This window comes from Orbicella faveolata, unplaced genomic scaffold, assembly GCF_042242905.1.
Source record: "Orbicella faveolata isolate gen_17 unplaced genomic scaffold, um_ofav_v1 contig_52, whole genome shotgun sequence".
Lineage (NCBI taxonomy): Eukaryota > Metazoa > Cnidaria > Anthozoa > Scleractinia > Merulinidae > Orbicella > Orbicella faveolata.
In genome coordinates this window covers 53,944-70,504 of record NW_028301583.1, presented here as the reverse complement: position 1 = coordinate 70,504, position 16,561 = coordinate 53,944, and the positions used below count along the sequence as shown (strand labels likewise).

At 39.6% G+C, this 16,561-nt stretch overlaps 2 long non-coding RNA genes across 2 annotated transcripts; both read right to left on the bottom strand.

Moving 5' to 3' along the window:
- Positions 1–3,645: 3,645 nt before the first annotated feature.
- LOC149095345 (uncharacterized) lies at positions 3,646–4,084 on the bottom strand. Its single transcript, XR_016204868.1, has 2 exons — positions 3,923–4,084; positions 3,646–3,820 (listed from the first exon to the last, which is right to left on the bottom strand). It is a non-coding gene; the product is annotated as an uncharacterized LOC149095345 (long non-coding RNA).
- An 11,758-nt stretch (positions 4,085–15,842) lies between these two features.
- Positions 15,843–16,342, bottom strand: LOC149095344 (uncharacterized). Its single transcript, XR_016204872.1, has 2 exons — positions 16,191–16,342; positions 15,843–16,049 (listed from the first exon to the last, which is right to left on the bottom strand). It is a non-coding gene; the product is annotated as an uncharacterized LOC149095344 (long non-coding RNA).
- Between the last annotated feature and the right edge of the window lie 219 nt (positions 16,343–16,561).

Here is a 16,561-nt window from a genome sequence, read left to right as displayed (position 1 = left end):
CCTGGCTGGGTAATCACCTGGGAATATGTCATGTTGTAGACTTTGAGACCAATTTTGGACTATTCAAAGAAGATTTCCATATGCCTCCACATCATTGTTCCTTCTGCTATTCAAAATATTTTTATTTCTTCTCCAATAAATCAATTGATTGCATATTACAACACTCTGTTGTGTTCCATGCTTGACTACAGCCCTGCTACACTGACCAATACACTAAAGGTTATCTCATGTAAGAGACTTTATAGAGAGTTCAAGTAATTAAGCAACTTTCGACTTGTTTCTTTTGTCTCTCAATAACACATTATACAATTATTTACTTTTACCCTAAATTTGGAATTTTCAACTCAGTCAACTGATAAAAGAATAGTGAAAATACCTTTGTGCATAGTCCATCAAAATACTATCGTTCTCATGCGATTGGTCTAAATGCATCATGTGACTAAATATACCCCAACTAAAAGTGGGAAATATCCAAGAGTTGTGAAAATATTTGAAGGATAATAAACACAATGGCCTTCATTTGACTTTGAAAATAGGCAAAGATATTTGCCCTTGGCATTATCTGTACCTTGAAGCTCGTAGAAAACTGTTTGCTTCCGCAAATTGATAATGTCCGTGGACAAATCATCATATTGCTTAATACTTTTCATAGAAATGCATGAGTCAAGGGTAGAAAAGGAGACTCAATGGCAGCCTTTTCTTTTGTATTTCCCTCCATTCTATTCAAAGGTTTGGTCTATTCAAAGGTTTGGGATATCATTAAAAGCCAGCTAGTGGCTAATTTCACTAGCAGAACAATGGCTTATCACCACCTGGAATTTCATTAGAGAACAAAGACTTGGGGTCTTTCTAAAAGTGCACAGCTTGAGCACAAATAAACGAAAAGTGTAAAGCCAAACAGACCAGTGCATCTCTCTGCTGGTCTGGCTGGCTGGCTGGCTGGCTGGCTGTCTGTCTGTCTGTCTGTCTGTCTGTCTTTCTTACAAATATCTCACAACAGAAGTTCTTTTATGGTTGCAAAAAAGCAATCTAGCAAAACAACAAATCTGACATGAACTGTAACAAGAAATGAGGGAAAACATACCTTTGGGAATATTGCAGCTGTTCTTTTGTTATTACCACAGATCTCTTCATCATCAGTAATCTTTTTCTTCCTCCTTATTTTCCCCTGTAGTTCATATGTTAAAAGGAGCATATAAACATATCAAAATTGGAGATTTGATTAGCAAACTTCTTCCATGCCTAAAATTTCTTAACTTAAAGCTTACTTTTAACTACAAAATGGTCAGTTAGCAATTACTTATACATTTTTCCACTGAAAAAATACTCAAAATTAAACAAAATAAACTTTTAAAAGCCAGTTATACTCAGCACATACTTGATAGTGGCCACTTGGAAAGAAACTGGCCAATCAAACTGTTTATTGAAACCAATGAGCAGTGATCTTTTCGTAAACAGACCAGTGACAATTTTCTGCTATGAGAGGAGCCTGAATCATGGTGTATGTAGTTGTATTCATGGAAATATCCAGTCCAAGATGATGAATACAACTACCATGATTCCCCACAGGTGCATCTCATAGAAAAAATTGGCCATTATCCAGACAAGTTCAATTTAACAACAAAATTTTAAATCGACTAAAGAAAAATAAAGGTCTCTTTTAATTTACTTATACTGAGTTACTATCAAATCCTCTGCACCTCACATGTACATTCTCTACCAATCCCATCCTAAGTCATGAATTATCATATATAGTATTAATTTTGTTTGAAAATTTGGTTTGGAAACCTTGTTTTCTGATGGCCAAAGCAAAACAGTTGATAACCACTCAAACTTAAGGCTTAAACTAACCAATCAAAAAACAACAAAGTTTTGGGAGACTGGTCAACAACATTCTTCAACTTTGGTTCATTTACGAAAAAGATTCCCATCCTCTGCATGTTTTCAATAACATTTTAAGTTGCGATTTTTGTTCCAATTGAGCCAGTTCATGTAGTTGTACCATAAGAAAGACAATAGTTCCTCACGTGTCCCTAAATGAACCAAAAATAAAACACTTCTTTTCACGGAGTGAGACCATAGTAAAAATGATCAATTAAAATAATACTTATAATAGCGAGGTTTTTTAAATTTAATTATGTTTTTTCTTTGCTGATGAAAGATCTCAAAAATAATATGATGGTCTGTGCCAAGAAACATGAAAAAAACAAATGAATATTCTGGTCTTTTACTAGCCGTGATGTTTGCGCTTGAACTTGTCTGCACATGTCTTGGAGTATGGCATGATCAAACATAATTTCAACTGTGGAAACAAACACAGCTTTCTTTAAAGTAGAATGGTACCTAGAAACAAAAGCAGAAACTCATCCAAAGATCACATTTTCAGAGTCAACAACTGTTTAAATGGTATAATAATTCAGCCTGATCGAGATGGAGAACCATGTGTCGATGCATGGCTTACTGAGTTTTTATTTTTACAGTCCTGAGTTTAGTGGCGATAGGTTTTCCAACTAAATTGGATGACGAGTCATGTTAAATCACAAGGTTTATTGTTCCAATACATAATCAAAAGAGACCTATGGCCAAACTCATGGATTAAGTAATCTAGAGATGAAACATGTTGGTGAACTTGCAATTATTGGAGTATTATTTAAGGCTGTTAAAACAAGCCGGGTTCGTACCACGCAAGGTCGTACTTATCTCACAGACGTAGGCTTTTTTCGTTGGCTTTTGCTGCATACATATTATAAACATATACGTCCAGAACAGCTAGGGTGGCAAAATTGCAGCTGAAAACGGAGTGGTAAAGGTTGAGGGTTCTTGGGTCATAAAGTACTCTTTGTCTGCCTGCTGGGAAAATTTGCCTGTATTAGAGTCGTATGAGCTTACAGACCTGTTTCATTGCATTTCACTCAAGGCTATAGGTAAGGTTTCTTATGAGACAGCACTTCTTTACCAATGTGGGACTGCTTGTCTCCATATATATTGCATGCGAAATACATCAAAATAACTAGCCTCTTTTGCAAACATTTTCAGTGTTAATCCAAAAAAATTCAAGCTCACAGGGGGTTTCTTTCCCTTTGTTATGTTTTCAATCAGGAAGCAAAAGTGTAAACAAAAGACAGGGTAGAAATCATTTAAGCTTATCAAAATCAAGTATTTGGGAATTTTTTTCCCAGTTTATGTGCATTTCACATCCCACTATGAGTTCAGATCAAAGTAATAAAATAAACAAGACAAGTATAGGGAACACTACTTTAATCTAAACTTAAATCGATGTCGGTTGAACGTGGACAACTCAACATGGAAACCTTAAGTGCTATAAACTGCAAAGCTCTGAACGAAGGTCCTGCTTGATTGAACGTTGGATCTCACAGGAGATCTAATGAGCCAAACTTGAAAAGTAAAACGATAATAAGTCAAAGACTACTGCAAGGCTGACACAACGTCGTAAGCTTAGCTTATATTTAAAACAATACTTCGGCTGGCCTCAGGTTTAGATGTTAAAAACGAAACTACAGTATTATATAATAGTGCCGATGTTTGTCCTGTTTTCAATAGCTGTTTCGTTCATTAAAAAATGTTCGTTTCGCTCATATAAGTTCATTAAGGCTGACGAATAAGACACATTCTCATCAAAGCTTACCACATTAGCATGAGATTCACTCATTTGCAAGTCCCTTTCCAGCAAACAAATACACATCTCCTGGTCATTTTCAACGCCTTGACGAGTCAAATGCTCGTGAAATTCAGCCCTCAAGTTAGCCATAGTACTAATTCGAACATTCCAAGTCAACTCCACTTCAATTTAGCGAAAGACCTAATATTAATGGTCGGGTAAAAGATACAAAATCATCATTCGGGTATATACAGTATGAGGCCCAGTCCTCGGCCACAAAAAACGTAAACTTGTATTTCTTACCTTGGAATAGCCGCAAGGACTTAAAATTTCACGCATAACTAGCTTTAGCATTCAGTTTACACATGTAGAGCTATCGACTGCTCAACGCTGTTTTCTCCCGAGTAATAACGAAAATGGAGGCTTCGTTCGTGGGCCCAGTTATCGGCGAGTTTTATAAACCTGCGAGCCAGCGAGCCATGCGAGCCAAAAGGCGAGCCATGCGAGCCATGCGAGTCATGTGAGTCATGCGAGTCATGCGAGCCCTAGTAAAAATGTTAAGATTTTTTATTTGTTACATTTACATTCACATGAGAACAAGAACAAGAGCAACGGAACAAGATGAATAAGATCGCAATATTAAATTCTTGCAATATTAAATTCTAAGGGAAGGGACAACCACATTCAGCAGTCAGCCAACCGACAAAATTTTGGTAACTCTGATTCACTAAAGAGCGAACCTGTTAAAATTACGCGATTCACTCACCATTCTTGACGCCAATACACGGAGTTGCCCTGAAGTACTGTTCTCTTTTTTCTTGAATGATTTTCAACGTGGATATCAATGAATGACAGGTGCCAATGGATACCATTCACTTACCCATTTGAGTAGCGGTGGGGCGGTGGAGCCGTACGTTTCCCTCAGAAAATTTCTTTACTTTAGTCCTGAACCTTAATAAATTTTTGACGCATCGTTTTTATTTTTTGCGGATCCTGGGTGATTTGAATACACAAAATTTTCTCCAAACAACAAAAATATGAAACAAAGAAAAAAATTCATCACACTCAGGGTTGCCATTACTATGACGCAAGACTTGGCACGATGTGCAGATGTTTAGAGCATTTTTCATATTTGCCGCACCAGCAATAGTTCTGGTAACCGAAGCGAGATTAGGATTTTCTTTTGGGAATATTTCAATTGTAGGCACTTTTGTAGCTAAATTTTTATTTAAAATTAATTTCCCAGGCCCGAAAGAGAGTACCCTAGGAGCGAGGTTGTACCGTTTATACTCGTCCCCAGGATCATCTCCGCTTTCAAGATGGCGGGCGAGCGGTTAAAAAGCGATAGTTTAGTGATAGTCGGGCGCGAGATCTATGTTTCTTGGCGAAAAGTCGACGACCTCCAAGACCAGTTGAAGAAAAAAAAATACTCGCATAAATGGCTCGCATGACTCGCATGGCTCACACCGTGGCTCGCATGGCTCGCTGGCTCGCAGACTTAGCAGACCCGTTATCGGCGAGTTTTACTAATGTGCGAGCCAGCGAGCCATGCGAGCCATGCGAGTCACAGTGCGAGCCATGCATGCGAGTCACAATGCGAGCCATGCGAGTCATGCGAGTCATGCGAGCCAGGGTGCGAGCCATGGAAAATGAAAAATAAAAAATAAATAAAATAAAAAATTAGTATGTATATAAGATATATCGTACCGTACTACTTATTCATGGTCTATCCGCCATTGTCGGTCGTTTTCTTTAATCTTTAATAAGTATACTCCTTAAACAGTGGAACTATACTAGGAGTTTAAAATAACATAATAAAAGCACGTAATAAATAATTACAATATGTATATATACAATAAAAATTATAAGTTAGTAAAAGATAAGATAAAATAGATTAAATATAATCTCGTCGAGACAAGTTAGGAGGTCTGGATATACATTATACAAAAAGATTTAATGGCTGCAAGAGCAATAGTCTTAAAATTATTTATATCAACATCTTCATAAATAGGTAAATTGTTCCATGCTACTATTGTCCTTGGATAAAAGGAAAACTTATAGACATCATTTGATACACGGATTTGTTGGAAAGGACGACTGTTCAGTAATCTGGTGGCCCTTGTTATTTCGCGGACTTCAGGAGGAAAGCTAATACCAACATGTCCCATCAAGATCTTGTAGAACATAGTAGTTTGGAAGAGGAGTCGACGATCTTCAAGGGAGTCCCAACCAAGATGTTCGATCATTGGAGTAACATGACTAAATCTTGAATAGTCATTTAATACAAATCTTGCTGCTCGGCGTTGAACCATCTCTATTTGAGTGATGTTCTGTTTGGTGAAAGGATTCCAAGCGCAACACGCATATTCGAGTTTTGGGCGGACTAGCGTGCGATACGCCGTATCTTTGACTTTGGTATCACAACCACTTAGAATACGACGCAGTAGCCCAAGAGTAGAATTTGCCTTTTTACAGATCTGATTGATGTGCTCGTTCCAGGACAGATTGTCTGTCACGGTGACTCCAAGGTACTGGGCTGAGGAAACTCTAGAAATGGGCTGGCCAGCCAATGAATATTGGAACATAGTTGGAATTTTCTTACGCGTTATACCAAGTTGATAACACTTCTTGACGTTAAAGTTAAGTTGCCAGGTGTTTGACCAGAGTGACAATTGTTCAAGATCATCCTGCAGAGCCCAACAGTCCTGTACTTCACGGATTTCACTATAGAGGATGCAATCATCTGCAAAAAGGCGTAGACGTGACTTTACAGAAGAAGAGATGTCATTTATATACAGTAAAAATAATACAGGGCCCAAAATTGAGCCTTGCGGGACCCCGGAGAGCACTGGTTTGGAAGAAGACTGAATGCCATTTACTGAAACTGATTGGGAGCGGTTTGACAGAAAAGCTTTAATCCACATAAGCATGTTCCCACGAATACCATAGAAGTCAAGCTTCATTAGAAGTCTTTGGTGGGGGACAGAATCAAATGCTTTAGAGAAATCAAGCAGTATGACGTCGGTTTGGCTGCAAGTGTTGATTGACTTGGCCCAATCGTGTATAGCTGATATCAGTTGAGTTTCACAAGAAAACCGCTGTCTGAAACCATGTTGCTCGTTTATCAAAATGTTGTTACTAGATAAGTGTTTAGCCATATGACTAAGAACAATGTGTTCCATTACTTTACAGCAGATAGAAGTCAGCGAAATTGGGCGATAGTTGGATGGATCTGATTTATTTTCTTTCTTAAAGACTGCAGTAATGAGGGCTTTGGACCAATCTGATGGGACGACATTAAGATCAAATGATTGTTGAAAGATGAAAGCGAGCCACGTAGAGGCTGTTTGTGAGATCTCTTTGAGTACTCTTGCAGGTAGTTTGTCTGGCCCACAAGCTTTGTGAGGATTCAGCTGGGCTAGCTGTTTTGCAACTCCATCAGGCGAGAAAAGCAAATCTTCAATCGAGGTGAATGGTGACAGGCCAATTTGAGGAAGAGGCTTCTGCTCATGGGTAAAAACCGAAAAGAAATGGGAGTTCAAAGTTTCTGCTTTGTCTTTGTCTGTAATACTCACCCCATTTTCGGTTTTGAGTGGGGGGATTCCAAGGCTTTCAGATTTGCTATGTTTAACATACGACCAGAACTTTTTGGGGTTTTCGGTCAGGTTATCACCAATAACTTCGTTTAAATAGCGATTGTGAGATTCTTTGACCAGTTTTGCCACTCGATTTCGTTGATACTTGAAAGCTTTCCAATGTTGCTGGTTTTTAGAGCGAATAGCTTTTTTGTGGAGGCGATCCTTTTTGCGCATCTCTCTTTTAATATCAGTAGTAATCCATGGCAGCTTGTACTTTGACATGGACAATTTTTGTGGAACATACTGGGAAATACCTTTAATTACAGCATTTTTGAATGCATTCCAGTTATGCTCCACAGAGTTTTCCCATGGGTTTGATGCGAAGAATTCAGCCGATGACTTTGCTATAAATTCGTTCAGGCCATCAAAGTTCGCTTTCTTGTACAGGTAGACTCTATGAGGAGACTTGGAAAAGCGCGTTGCTTTCAGGTTGATCTCGAAACTTACAATGTCGTGGTCACTTAAACCAGAAGAAGTAGACACGCCAGAAATAGAGTTAGGATAAGTAGACAATAATAAATCCAAAGTTTTCTCTGAAACAGGTCTCGTTGGAGCTTTGACGTGTTGGGTTAATGAAAAATCGTCCATCAAGTGCAAGAATTTATTGTGTTGTGAAGCAGTGGTAGGGTTGTTAGCAATTGGGATCTCGCGACTCCAGTCAATATCACCCAGGTTGAAATCACCTCCGATGACGATATTTGGATGATTTGATACTTTGGTAAACACTTGATTTATAGAATCGCCTAGATGGTCAAGGATCTCGGTAGAAGAATTTGGTGGCCTGTAAAACGACGATAAATACAAAGTTTTGCAATTTGCCATTTTAATAGAAGACCAGAGGATTTCACAGGTGTTTCCATTTAATTCATCTTCTTCTATGCAAGCCAGGTCAGATTTGATTGCATGAAAAACTCCTCCGCCGTAGGCATTTCTGTCCTTTCTGAAGACAGTGTATGTAGGTGGGAAGATGGAATAAGTAGGGACACCAGGGTGAAGCTTAGATTCGGTTCCCAGGACGAAGTCCGGATTATGTAACTCAAGCAGTGCTTTAAATTCAGTAGAATGTTTGGAGCTCTTTAAACCATTGCAATTTATAATCATACCACTCAATTTATTCCTTTTCGATGACTTGTTTTGTTTCAATGTATTTCCATGGTTCGATGCGTTTGCCGCTGAGTTATTTAAAGAACTGATCCTGGAAATTGGCGATGTTTGAGTGTTATCCACTGATAAGATATTAAAAGAATTCGACAAGTCCAAAGAGTTTCCAGACAATTCCAAGGAAGTGGTTTTAAAATTTGGAAAGTTGCAATTTGGACAAATCAAAGTGCATGAAGAATTTGCGAGGGTTTCGTACTCATCAATATTCATTTCCAAGCAGCGAACATGTAGCCAAGAGTCACACGAGTCACATTGAATGCCGAGTTGGTTACATTTCACGGGCTTCTTGCAATGACCACAAGGAAATTTCCAAGCAGGACCTGGGTTAACGTTGATATCTCCACACAGTAGTAGTAGATTCAGCACAAGACATGACTTGGTCCCTCGTGCAAAGGTAGCAGCTCGTCTTTGGCAGCTTTGTGATGTCAAGAAGGCTTCAAAACCAAACAAGCCAACAGACTGTGGTTTTGTAGAAGATCCATCCGTAGGGTTTAGGTTAATAATAGATTCCTTAGACCTTGGAAGCAAATTAAAACGAATAAATAGGCCAAGAAACAGAATTGCCATCGGAGCACGAAAGATTACGTCCGCCATCGTCCGTGACATGCGCGTGATCTCGAAAGCTTTAGAAGATGAATACTAAAGCTTGTTTCTTGGAACCCAGACCCAGTTTCTCGTACCTATGCCTATTTACTTTTAAAACGAAATATTTCAACAATCTGCATAGCAAGACACTCACCTTGCTAGTACGTAACTAACTAAATAAAATAAACCCAAAAAATAGTCAAGAGAGTAAGTCAGTTCGAGTTACACAGTGGATTCCGGATTTCTCGAACCTTCCAGAGAAATGAAAAATGATTTGAGATATGTAGGGATGAGGGAAAATTTCTCCTAACTTTTTTTGACTCTCTTTTGCTAATGGGACCAAAAGATTGTTTCGAATAATAGAAGGTTTAAAGAAATCGGCGCTCTAAAATTCTACTGTAATTTTTAAAATTGTAGGGAAATTGTGAACAAGCTGTGAGCAGCAGCAACAATAACAAGAACACAAAGAACAACAAAGCTCCACTACGTTCTAAAGACTACAGAGAAGGCGCGACTTCGATAGTGTTATGTAATCTATACAGTATTGATGTTATCTGAACCTTGATCATGTCAATGGGATAAATCGTTTTACTACCAACACGTACCTTCGATGGTGGTTTTCTTCGAAATTGGCACTCCTTTCAAAAAATAATATTCAAGATCTTAAAAAACTAAATAAATAAACAAATAACACGAAATAAATACAGTCACGCACTTAAATATATTTACGTTTTAGAATCATCTAAGAAATTAAAACCGTCGCTTCATGTGGCTATAAGTGTAACTCGTATCATGTATATATTAAAATACAGCGTTATTTATATATTTCTTATCAGATGTCTTGGTATGTAGTATCCCTGTTTATTTAATATTTTTTTCATGTTTAAACCGTGGCTCGCATGGCTCGCACCCTGGCTCGCATGACTCGTATGGCTTGCTGGCTCGCACATTAGGCAGACCGTTAAGTCAGAGCTCATAGTTTTCGGCATGCCACCCCATTACAGCTTTATTTTTACAACTGACTTGACACGAATACTCCACACAAAACTATGAGCGCTTTTAGTTTTGAAGGCGAGCAGGGTGGCCGAGAATAGGCAAATACGCAAAAGTACTAAGGAAATATTGAGAAGTGAATTTAGGTCAAAGAATTAAACAGGCCAGGAAAAGTTTATATTTAACAGATAGCTTTATCACTCTACATCCTTTATGCCAAGAATTGGCTCATTAATTTGGGCTTTCAAGACGGACAAAATATAAACTTGAATTAAACCATGTAATTCGAGTAGCCGTAAACAAACACGTTTTCGGGGAAACCAAATTCACCTACCTTCGCGTCACCTCGAAGTGCGCACAGAAAAACTCGGCAGGACGAAACAACACTCGGCAGAACGGAAGAAAAGGAATCAAGCTACCTTTGTAAACAATTGGCTTTTATTCAGATTCATTTGTGGCGCGAAAAATAAACGCTGAACAAAAAGTGGCCGAGAACTGGGCCCCAACACTGTACTGCATGCTAACACGCATATAGAGCACGTTATGTTAATACCATATATGGTATATCCTAATATGGCAGAAAGATCAACCCACCTACACTTCCATACATTTGTATTCATTGACCTTCACCTTTATGCATTCACCTTCACATTTATTCACTCTCCTTAACTTTTATTCGCTAGTACGCACCGCCATCTTCACATGTATTCACTCACCTTCACTTATACGCACTTTCTTTCACTTGTATGCACTCTCCTTCACTTGTATGCACTCACCTACACCCTTACTTGTATGCACTCACTTTCACTTGTACGCACTCACTTTCACTCGTATGCACTCGCCTTCATTTATATGCACTTGCCTTCCCTTCTATTCACTCGCCTTCACTTCTATTCACTCGCCTTCACTTCTATTCACTCGCCTTCACTTCTATTCAATCGATCGCCTTCACTTGTGTGAACTGACCTTCACTTCTATTCACTCACCTTCACTTGTACGCACTCACCTTCCCTTGTATACACTCACCTTCACTTATCCGCACTCGCCTTCACTTGTGTGCACTCACCCTCACTTGTATGCACTCACTTTCACTTGTACGCACTCGCCTTCACTTGTATGCACTCGGCTCACCTTAACTTGTATTCACTCGCCTTCACCTGTATGCATTCACCTTCACTTGTATGTACTCGCCTTCACTTGTATGCACTCACCTTTACTTGTACGCACTCACCTTCCCTTGTATGCACTCACCTTCACTTGTATGCACTCGCGTTCACTTGTATGCACTCACCTTCACTTGTATTCACTCACCTGCATTTGTACGCACTCACCTTCACTTGTATTCACTCACCTTCACTTGTATGCACTCGCTTTCACTAGTACGCACTCGCCTTCATTTGTATGAACTCGCCTTCACTTGTATGCACTCACCTTCACTTGTATGCACTCACCTTCACTTGTGTATCCACTGACCTTCACTTGTATTCACTCACCTTCACTTGTATTCACTTACCTTCACCTGTATTCACTCACCTTCACTTGTATGCACTCACCTTCCTTTGTATGCACTCACCTTCACTTGTATGCACTCGCATTCACTTGTATGCACTCACCTTCACTTGTATGCACTCGTCTTCACTTGTATGCACTCGCCTTCACTTGTATGCACTCGCCTTCAGTTGTAAGCACTCACCTTCGCTTTTATGCACTGGCCTTCACTTGCATTCACTCGCCTTCACTTGTTTGCACTCACCTTCACTTGTACGCATTTACCTTCACTTGTATTAACTCACCTTCACTTGTATACACTCAGCTTCACTTGTATTCACTTGTATATGGCACCACAGCTTCAAATAGCTTCTAATCTGCCACTAGGGAGGGAGATTTTTCCCCATTATCGCAACTTCAAGATTTCATGCTGAATCTCTTAAGAAATACACACGCTTTTCCAAACGGCTTTTTACTAAAAAGAGAAAAAAATCCACCAGAAAGGAGGGCCCCGAGCACCTACCACCTTCCTCTCCGGCTACTTCCCTGCTTTGTCAAATTTTCCCAGCTAAGTGAGTCCAGAAGAGGAGAAAAAACAGACTTTATAATTAGATTTCGTTATTAAACTAGCAGCATGATTTTGTGAAGTTTTTCAATTAATGGATTATTCATACCACCCCAAACTGGACAGCAATAATAAAAACGTGGCTGACTCAAAGGGAATTATATATAAGTGAAGGTGAGTGCATACAAGTGAAGGCGAGTGCACACAACTGAAGGCGAGTGCATACAAGTGAAGGCAAGTGCATACAAGTGAATGCGAGTGCATACAAGTGAATGCGAGTGCATACAAGTGAATGTGAGTGCATACAAGTGGATGCGAGTGCATGCAAGTGAATGGGAGTGCATACAAGTGAAGGTGAGTAAATACAAGTGAATGTGAGTGCGTACAAGTGAAGATGAGTGCATACAAGTGAAGGTGAGTGCTTACAAGTGAAGGTGAGTGCATACAAGTGAAGGAGAGTGAATACAAGTGAAGATGACTGCTTATAAGTGAAGGTGATTGTATACAACTGAAGGTGAGTGCATACAGATGAAGATGAGTGCGTCCCAGTGAAGGTGAGTGCGTACAAGTGAAGATGATTGTGTGTAAGTGAAGGTGAGTGCGTACAAGAGAAGGTGAGTGCATACAAATAAAGGCGAGTGAATACAAGTGAAGATGAGTGCATACAAGTGAAGGTGAGTGCATACAAGTGAAGGTGAGTGCATACAAATGAAAGTGAGTGCATACAAGTGAAGATGAGTGCATACAAGTGAAGGTGAGTGCATGCAAGTGAAAGTGATTGCATACAAGTAAAGGTGAGTGCATACAAGTGAAGGCGAGTGTATACAAGGGAAGGCGAATGCATACAAGTGAATGTGAGTGCGTACACTTGAAGGTGAGGCGTACAAGTGAAAGACAGTGCATAGAAGTTAATGTGAGTGCATACGAGTGAAGGTGAGTACATACAAGTGAAGGCGAGTGCGTACAAGTGAGGGTGAGTGCATACAAGTGAAGGTGCGTGCATACAAGTGAAGGTGAGTGCATACAAGTGAAGGTGAGTGTATACAAGTGAAGGCCAGTGGATACAAGTGACGGTGAGTGCATACAAGGGAAGGCGAGTGCGTACAAGTGAATGTGAGTACATACAAGTGAAAGAAAGTGCATACAAGTGAAGGTGAGTGGATACAAGTGAAAGTGAGTGAATACAAGTGAAGGTGAGTGCATTAAAGTGGAGGCGAGTGCATACAAATGAATGTGAATGCATACAAGTGAAGGAGAGTGCATTGAAGTGAATGTGAGTGCGTACACTTGAAGGTGAGTGCACACAAGTGAAGGCCAGTGCATAGAAGTGAATGTGAGTGCATATGAGTGAAGATGGGTGCATGCGAGTTAAGATGAGTGAATACAAGTGAAGGTGCGAGAATACAAGTGTAGGTAAGTTGATACAAGTGATTGTGAGTGCATACGAGTGAAGGTGAGTGAATACAAGTGAAGGTGAGTGCAAAGAAGTAAATGTGAGTGCGTGCAAATGAAGGTGAGTGTGTACCAGTGAACATGGGTGAATCGAAGTGAATGAAAGTGCGTACAGGTAAAGGTGAGTGCGTATAAGTGAAGGTGAATGCATTAAGGTGAATGTCAGTGAATACAAATGTATGGAAACGTGAGTTGATCTCTTTGCCATATTAGGATATACCATATATGGTATTAAGATAAAGTGCTCTATATGCATGCTAGCATGAAGTTCTTGCTATCATTCGGGCTGGCTAGTAACCACGCAAACACGATAGCGAGGCTCGCACTGACTGCACGGTTACTATTCCAATATGGCGTCGGGCTCGGTTACTATTCCAATATGGCTTCGGGCTCGGTTACTATTCCAATATGGCGTCGGGCTCGGGCGCTCTCGTTCGACCCGACTAATTACGAACAGTGTCTACACCTAAGTGAGTGAGTGAGTGACACATTTGCATATCGGTGTCCCCCAACAAACACGTTTCTACGCTTCGCGTATCCACGAGTTTAAAAACTGAAAGGCGAATATAAATTAATCGCTGTAGTACATTGCAAACTAAATCCGATCTGAATAGACAAGGAATAACCGTTGTTGAAAATCGCTTCTCAAACTCATTAGTTATTCATGCAGCTCTTACCCAACCAGAGCATATTATTCTGGTCAGGTGGAAAGGTTTAGAAACCCAATGAAAAACGAGCTGAAAACCACGGCGTGTTTGGAAATAATTTCAAACACGCATGCGAATTTTCTTAATCTGCATAATGATAAAGTAAGAAAAACACATGAACATAAACAACTTTATTTAATCACACATTTTACAGAACAAACTTTAAACCTAAATTATTTACTGCTGACGTTAAATGTAACGGTACAGTTATTAAACTCCCCAAAACAGAAAGGGCCATTCTTTTTCTAAATTTAAATTCTCGCTCACTGGTGGCGACCTCGTCTTTTGGTTTGCTTTCACCTTGCTGTACACCTCCGACCTAACGTTAGAAATTCCCAGTTCTAAGGCGTACTAATTTACTATCTACCCCTGCATTTAACAGACTAGACGCACACGTTACCTCAGAATAGCGCTGCCAGGCCACACACTTTTCCTCTTCTTCGCGAGTTTTAGTCTAAATCTGCACTCTGCCATTTGCTTTGCGAAGCAACGTGTTCGCTCAGAACTGACAACAGCTAGGTAACAACGTGACATTGATGAATATTCAAAAATTGTCACAGAGCAGCAATTAGGTGATAGAATCACATTTCGCGTCTCAAATATAATATTTGAATTGAGAAAACTTATTCAAATGATAATCTAAACTAATTTTCTTTGTTGGAGAAGTTATTTAAAAAACTCGTGCTTCGTGTTTCGTCAGGTTTCCAAACGCTCGAAAACAATAAAACCACTCCGCCCGCGGCCTCGTGATTTCAAATGTTTCGCGCGTTTGGAAACCTGATGAAACCCTTGCACTCGTTTTTGACATAGTTCAACAATAGCAATTGATCGTCCCTGAAACAAAAAATTACTTTCCTTGCATGCAAATCATAAACAAAGCCTATAAGGCGACGGCAACTGGATTACTATGTCCTTACATACCTCTGTCCCGATTCTGGGGCAAACAACGTGACGTGAACAGAGGAAAGAGCTAGAGCGCATGGGTTGTGCCTAAATCCAACCGCTCAGAAGGACAGCCGAGGAGTACTAGGAGCGAGTTTCCGAGTCGAATCGTTTTGCCCCTCTGGCCGGTAGGATCTTGAAAATACTACCGGCTAGAGGAACAGCTTGTGTATATTAGGTAATTGGACGTTAGCCCATGCACAGTTTAATTTGTACAATAGTTTGATGCATTGCTCTTTAGTCTTACACTACACTAGATTATCACTCTACAGTGATATCTTCAGTTTTCTGTGATCTTGTCCCTCTGGCCGGTAGGATCTTGAAAATACTACCGGCCAGAAGAACAGCTTGTGTATAAGGTAATTGGACTTAAGTCCATACACATTTTTATTTGTAGAATAGTTTGAAACATTGTTCTTTAGTTTTATACCAAACTAGAATGACTCAACAGTTAAATATTTTCAGTTTTCCGTGATCTTGTCCCTCTGGCCGGTAGCCAGGATCTTGAAAATACTACCGGCCAGAAGGACAGCTTGTGTATAAGGTGATTGGACTTAAGTCCATGCACAGTTTTATTTGTACAATAGTTTGATAATTGCTCTTATTGCTTGAGTCATAAAGCAGACTAGAATATTGAGGATTCCCATTTATATGAAGGTTATCAGACACTTGCTTTCAATGCCTTAATAAAATTTATTTTGCATTCACTCCAAGTGAAACAGAGTGCCAGGCAGTACTAGGACACATTTCTGACATGTCCAGTGGGCTCAAGTTGTATACATCAATATTTAATATATTATTTTGTGACTTAAATACTCTGTGTAAGGATAGAGGAATCTCTTCAGGAGGATTGTTAAACTTAAAGAGTTGGATACTGTTCCTTAGCATTGTAAGACTATCTGTTTATGGAATAAACACAAATTAAAGTAACGAAAATGGCCTTCTATTGTCTTTTTTTGTGAATGGTGTTTACCTTTAAACAAAATAGGTTTAAGAAAATCCTTTATTTAACCAAAACGTATTGCTTAAAGGACACTGACCTGACATACTCACAAAGCCACTCTCATTGCAAAATTTCTAGTCTATTTCCCTCATGTTTATTAAGTCTGTATCATGCAAAGGATAAGTCACTTCTAAAATGAGGCTTTCTAAATAACAAGTGTAAATAAGTGTAAATAGTTAATAAGTGCAATCCCAGTTACCCTAAAAATTAATTAGATTGAATAGTTTGCTGAGTTTGCATATTTGTGCACCCATGAGTAAAATTGGTGGGGGGGGGGGGGGGGGTGGGGGGAACAGGGGGGCAGGAGCCCCAGAAGAATAGGGGGCAGGAGGCTGGAGAGGAAAGGGTGGGAAGTGGGAGTTCTACGAAGGTGGGAATCGTTTATTAAGCATTAAGATACTTTCAAAA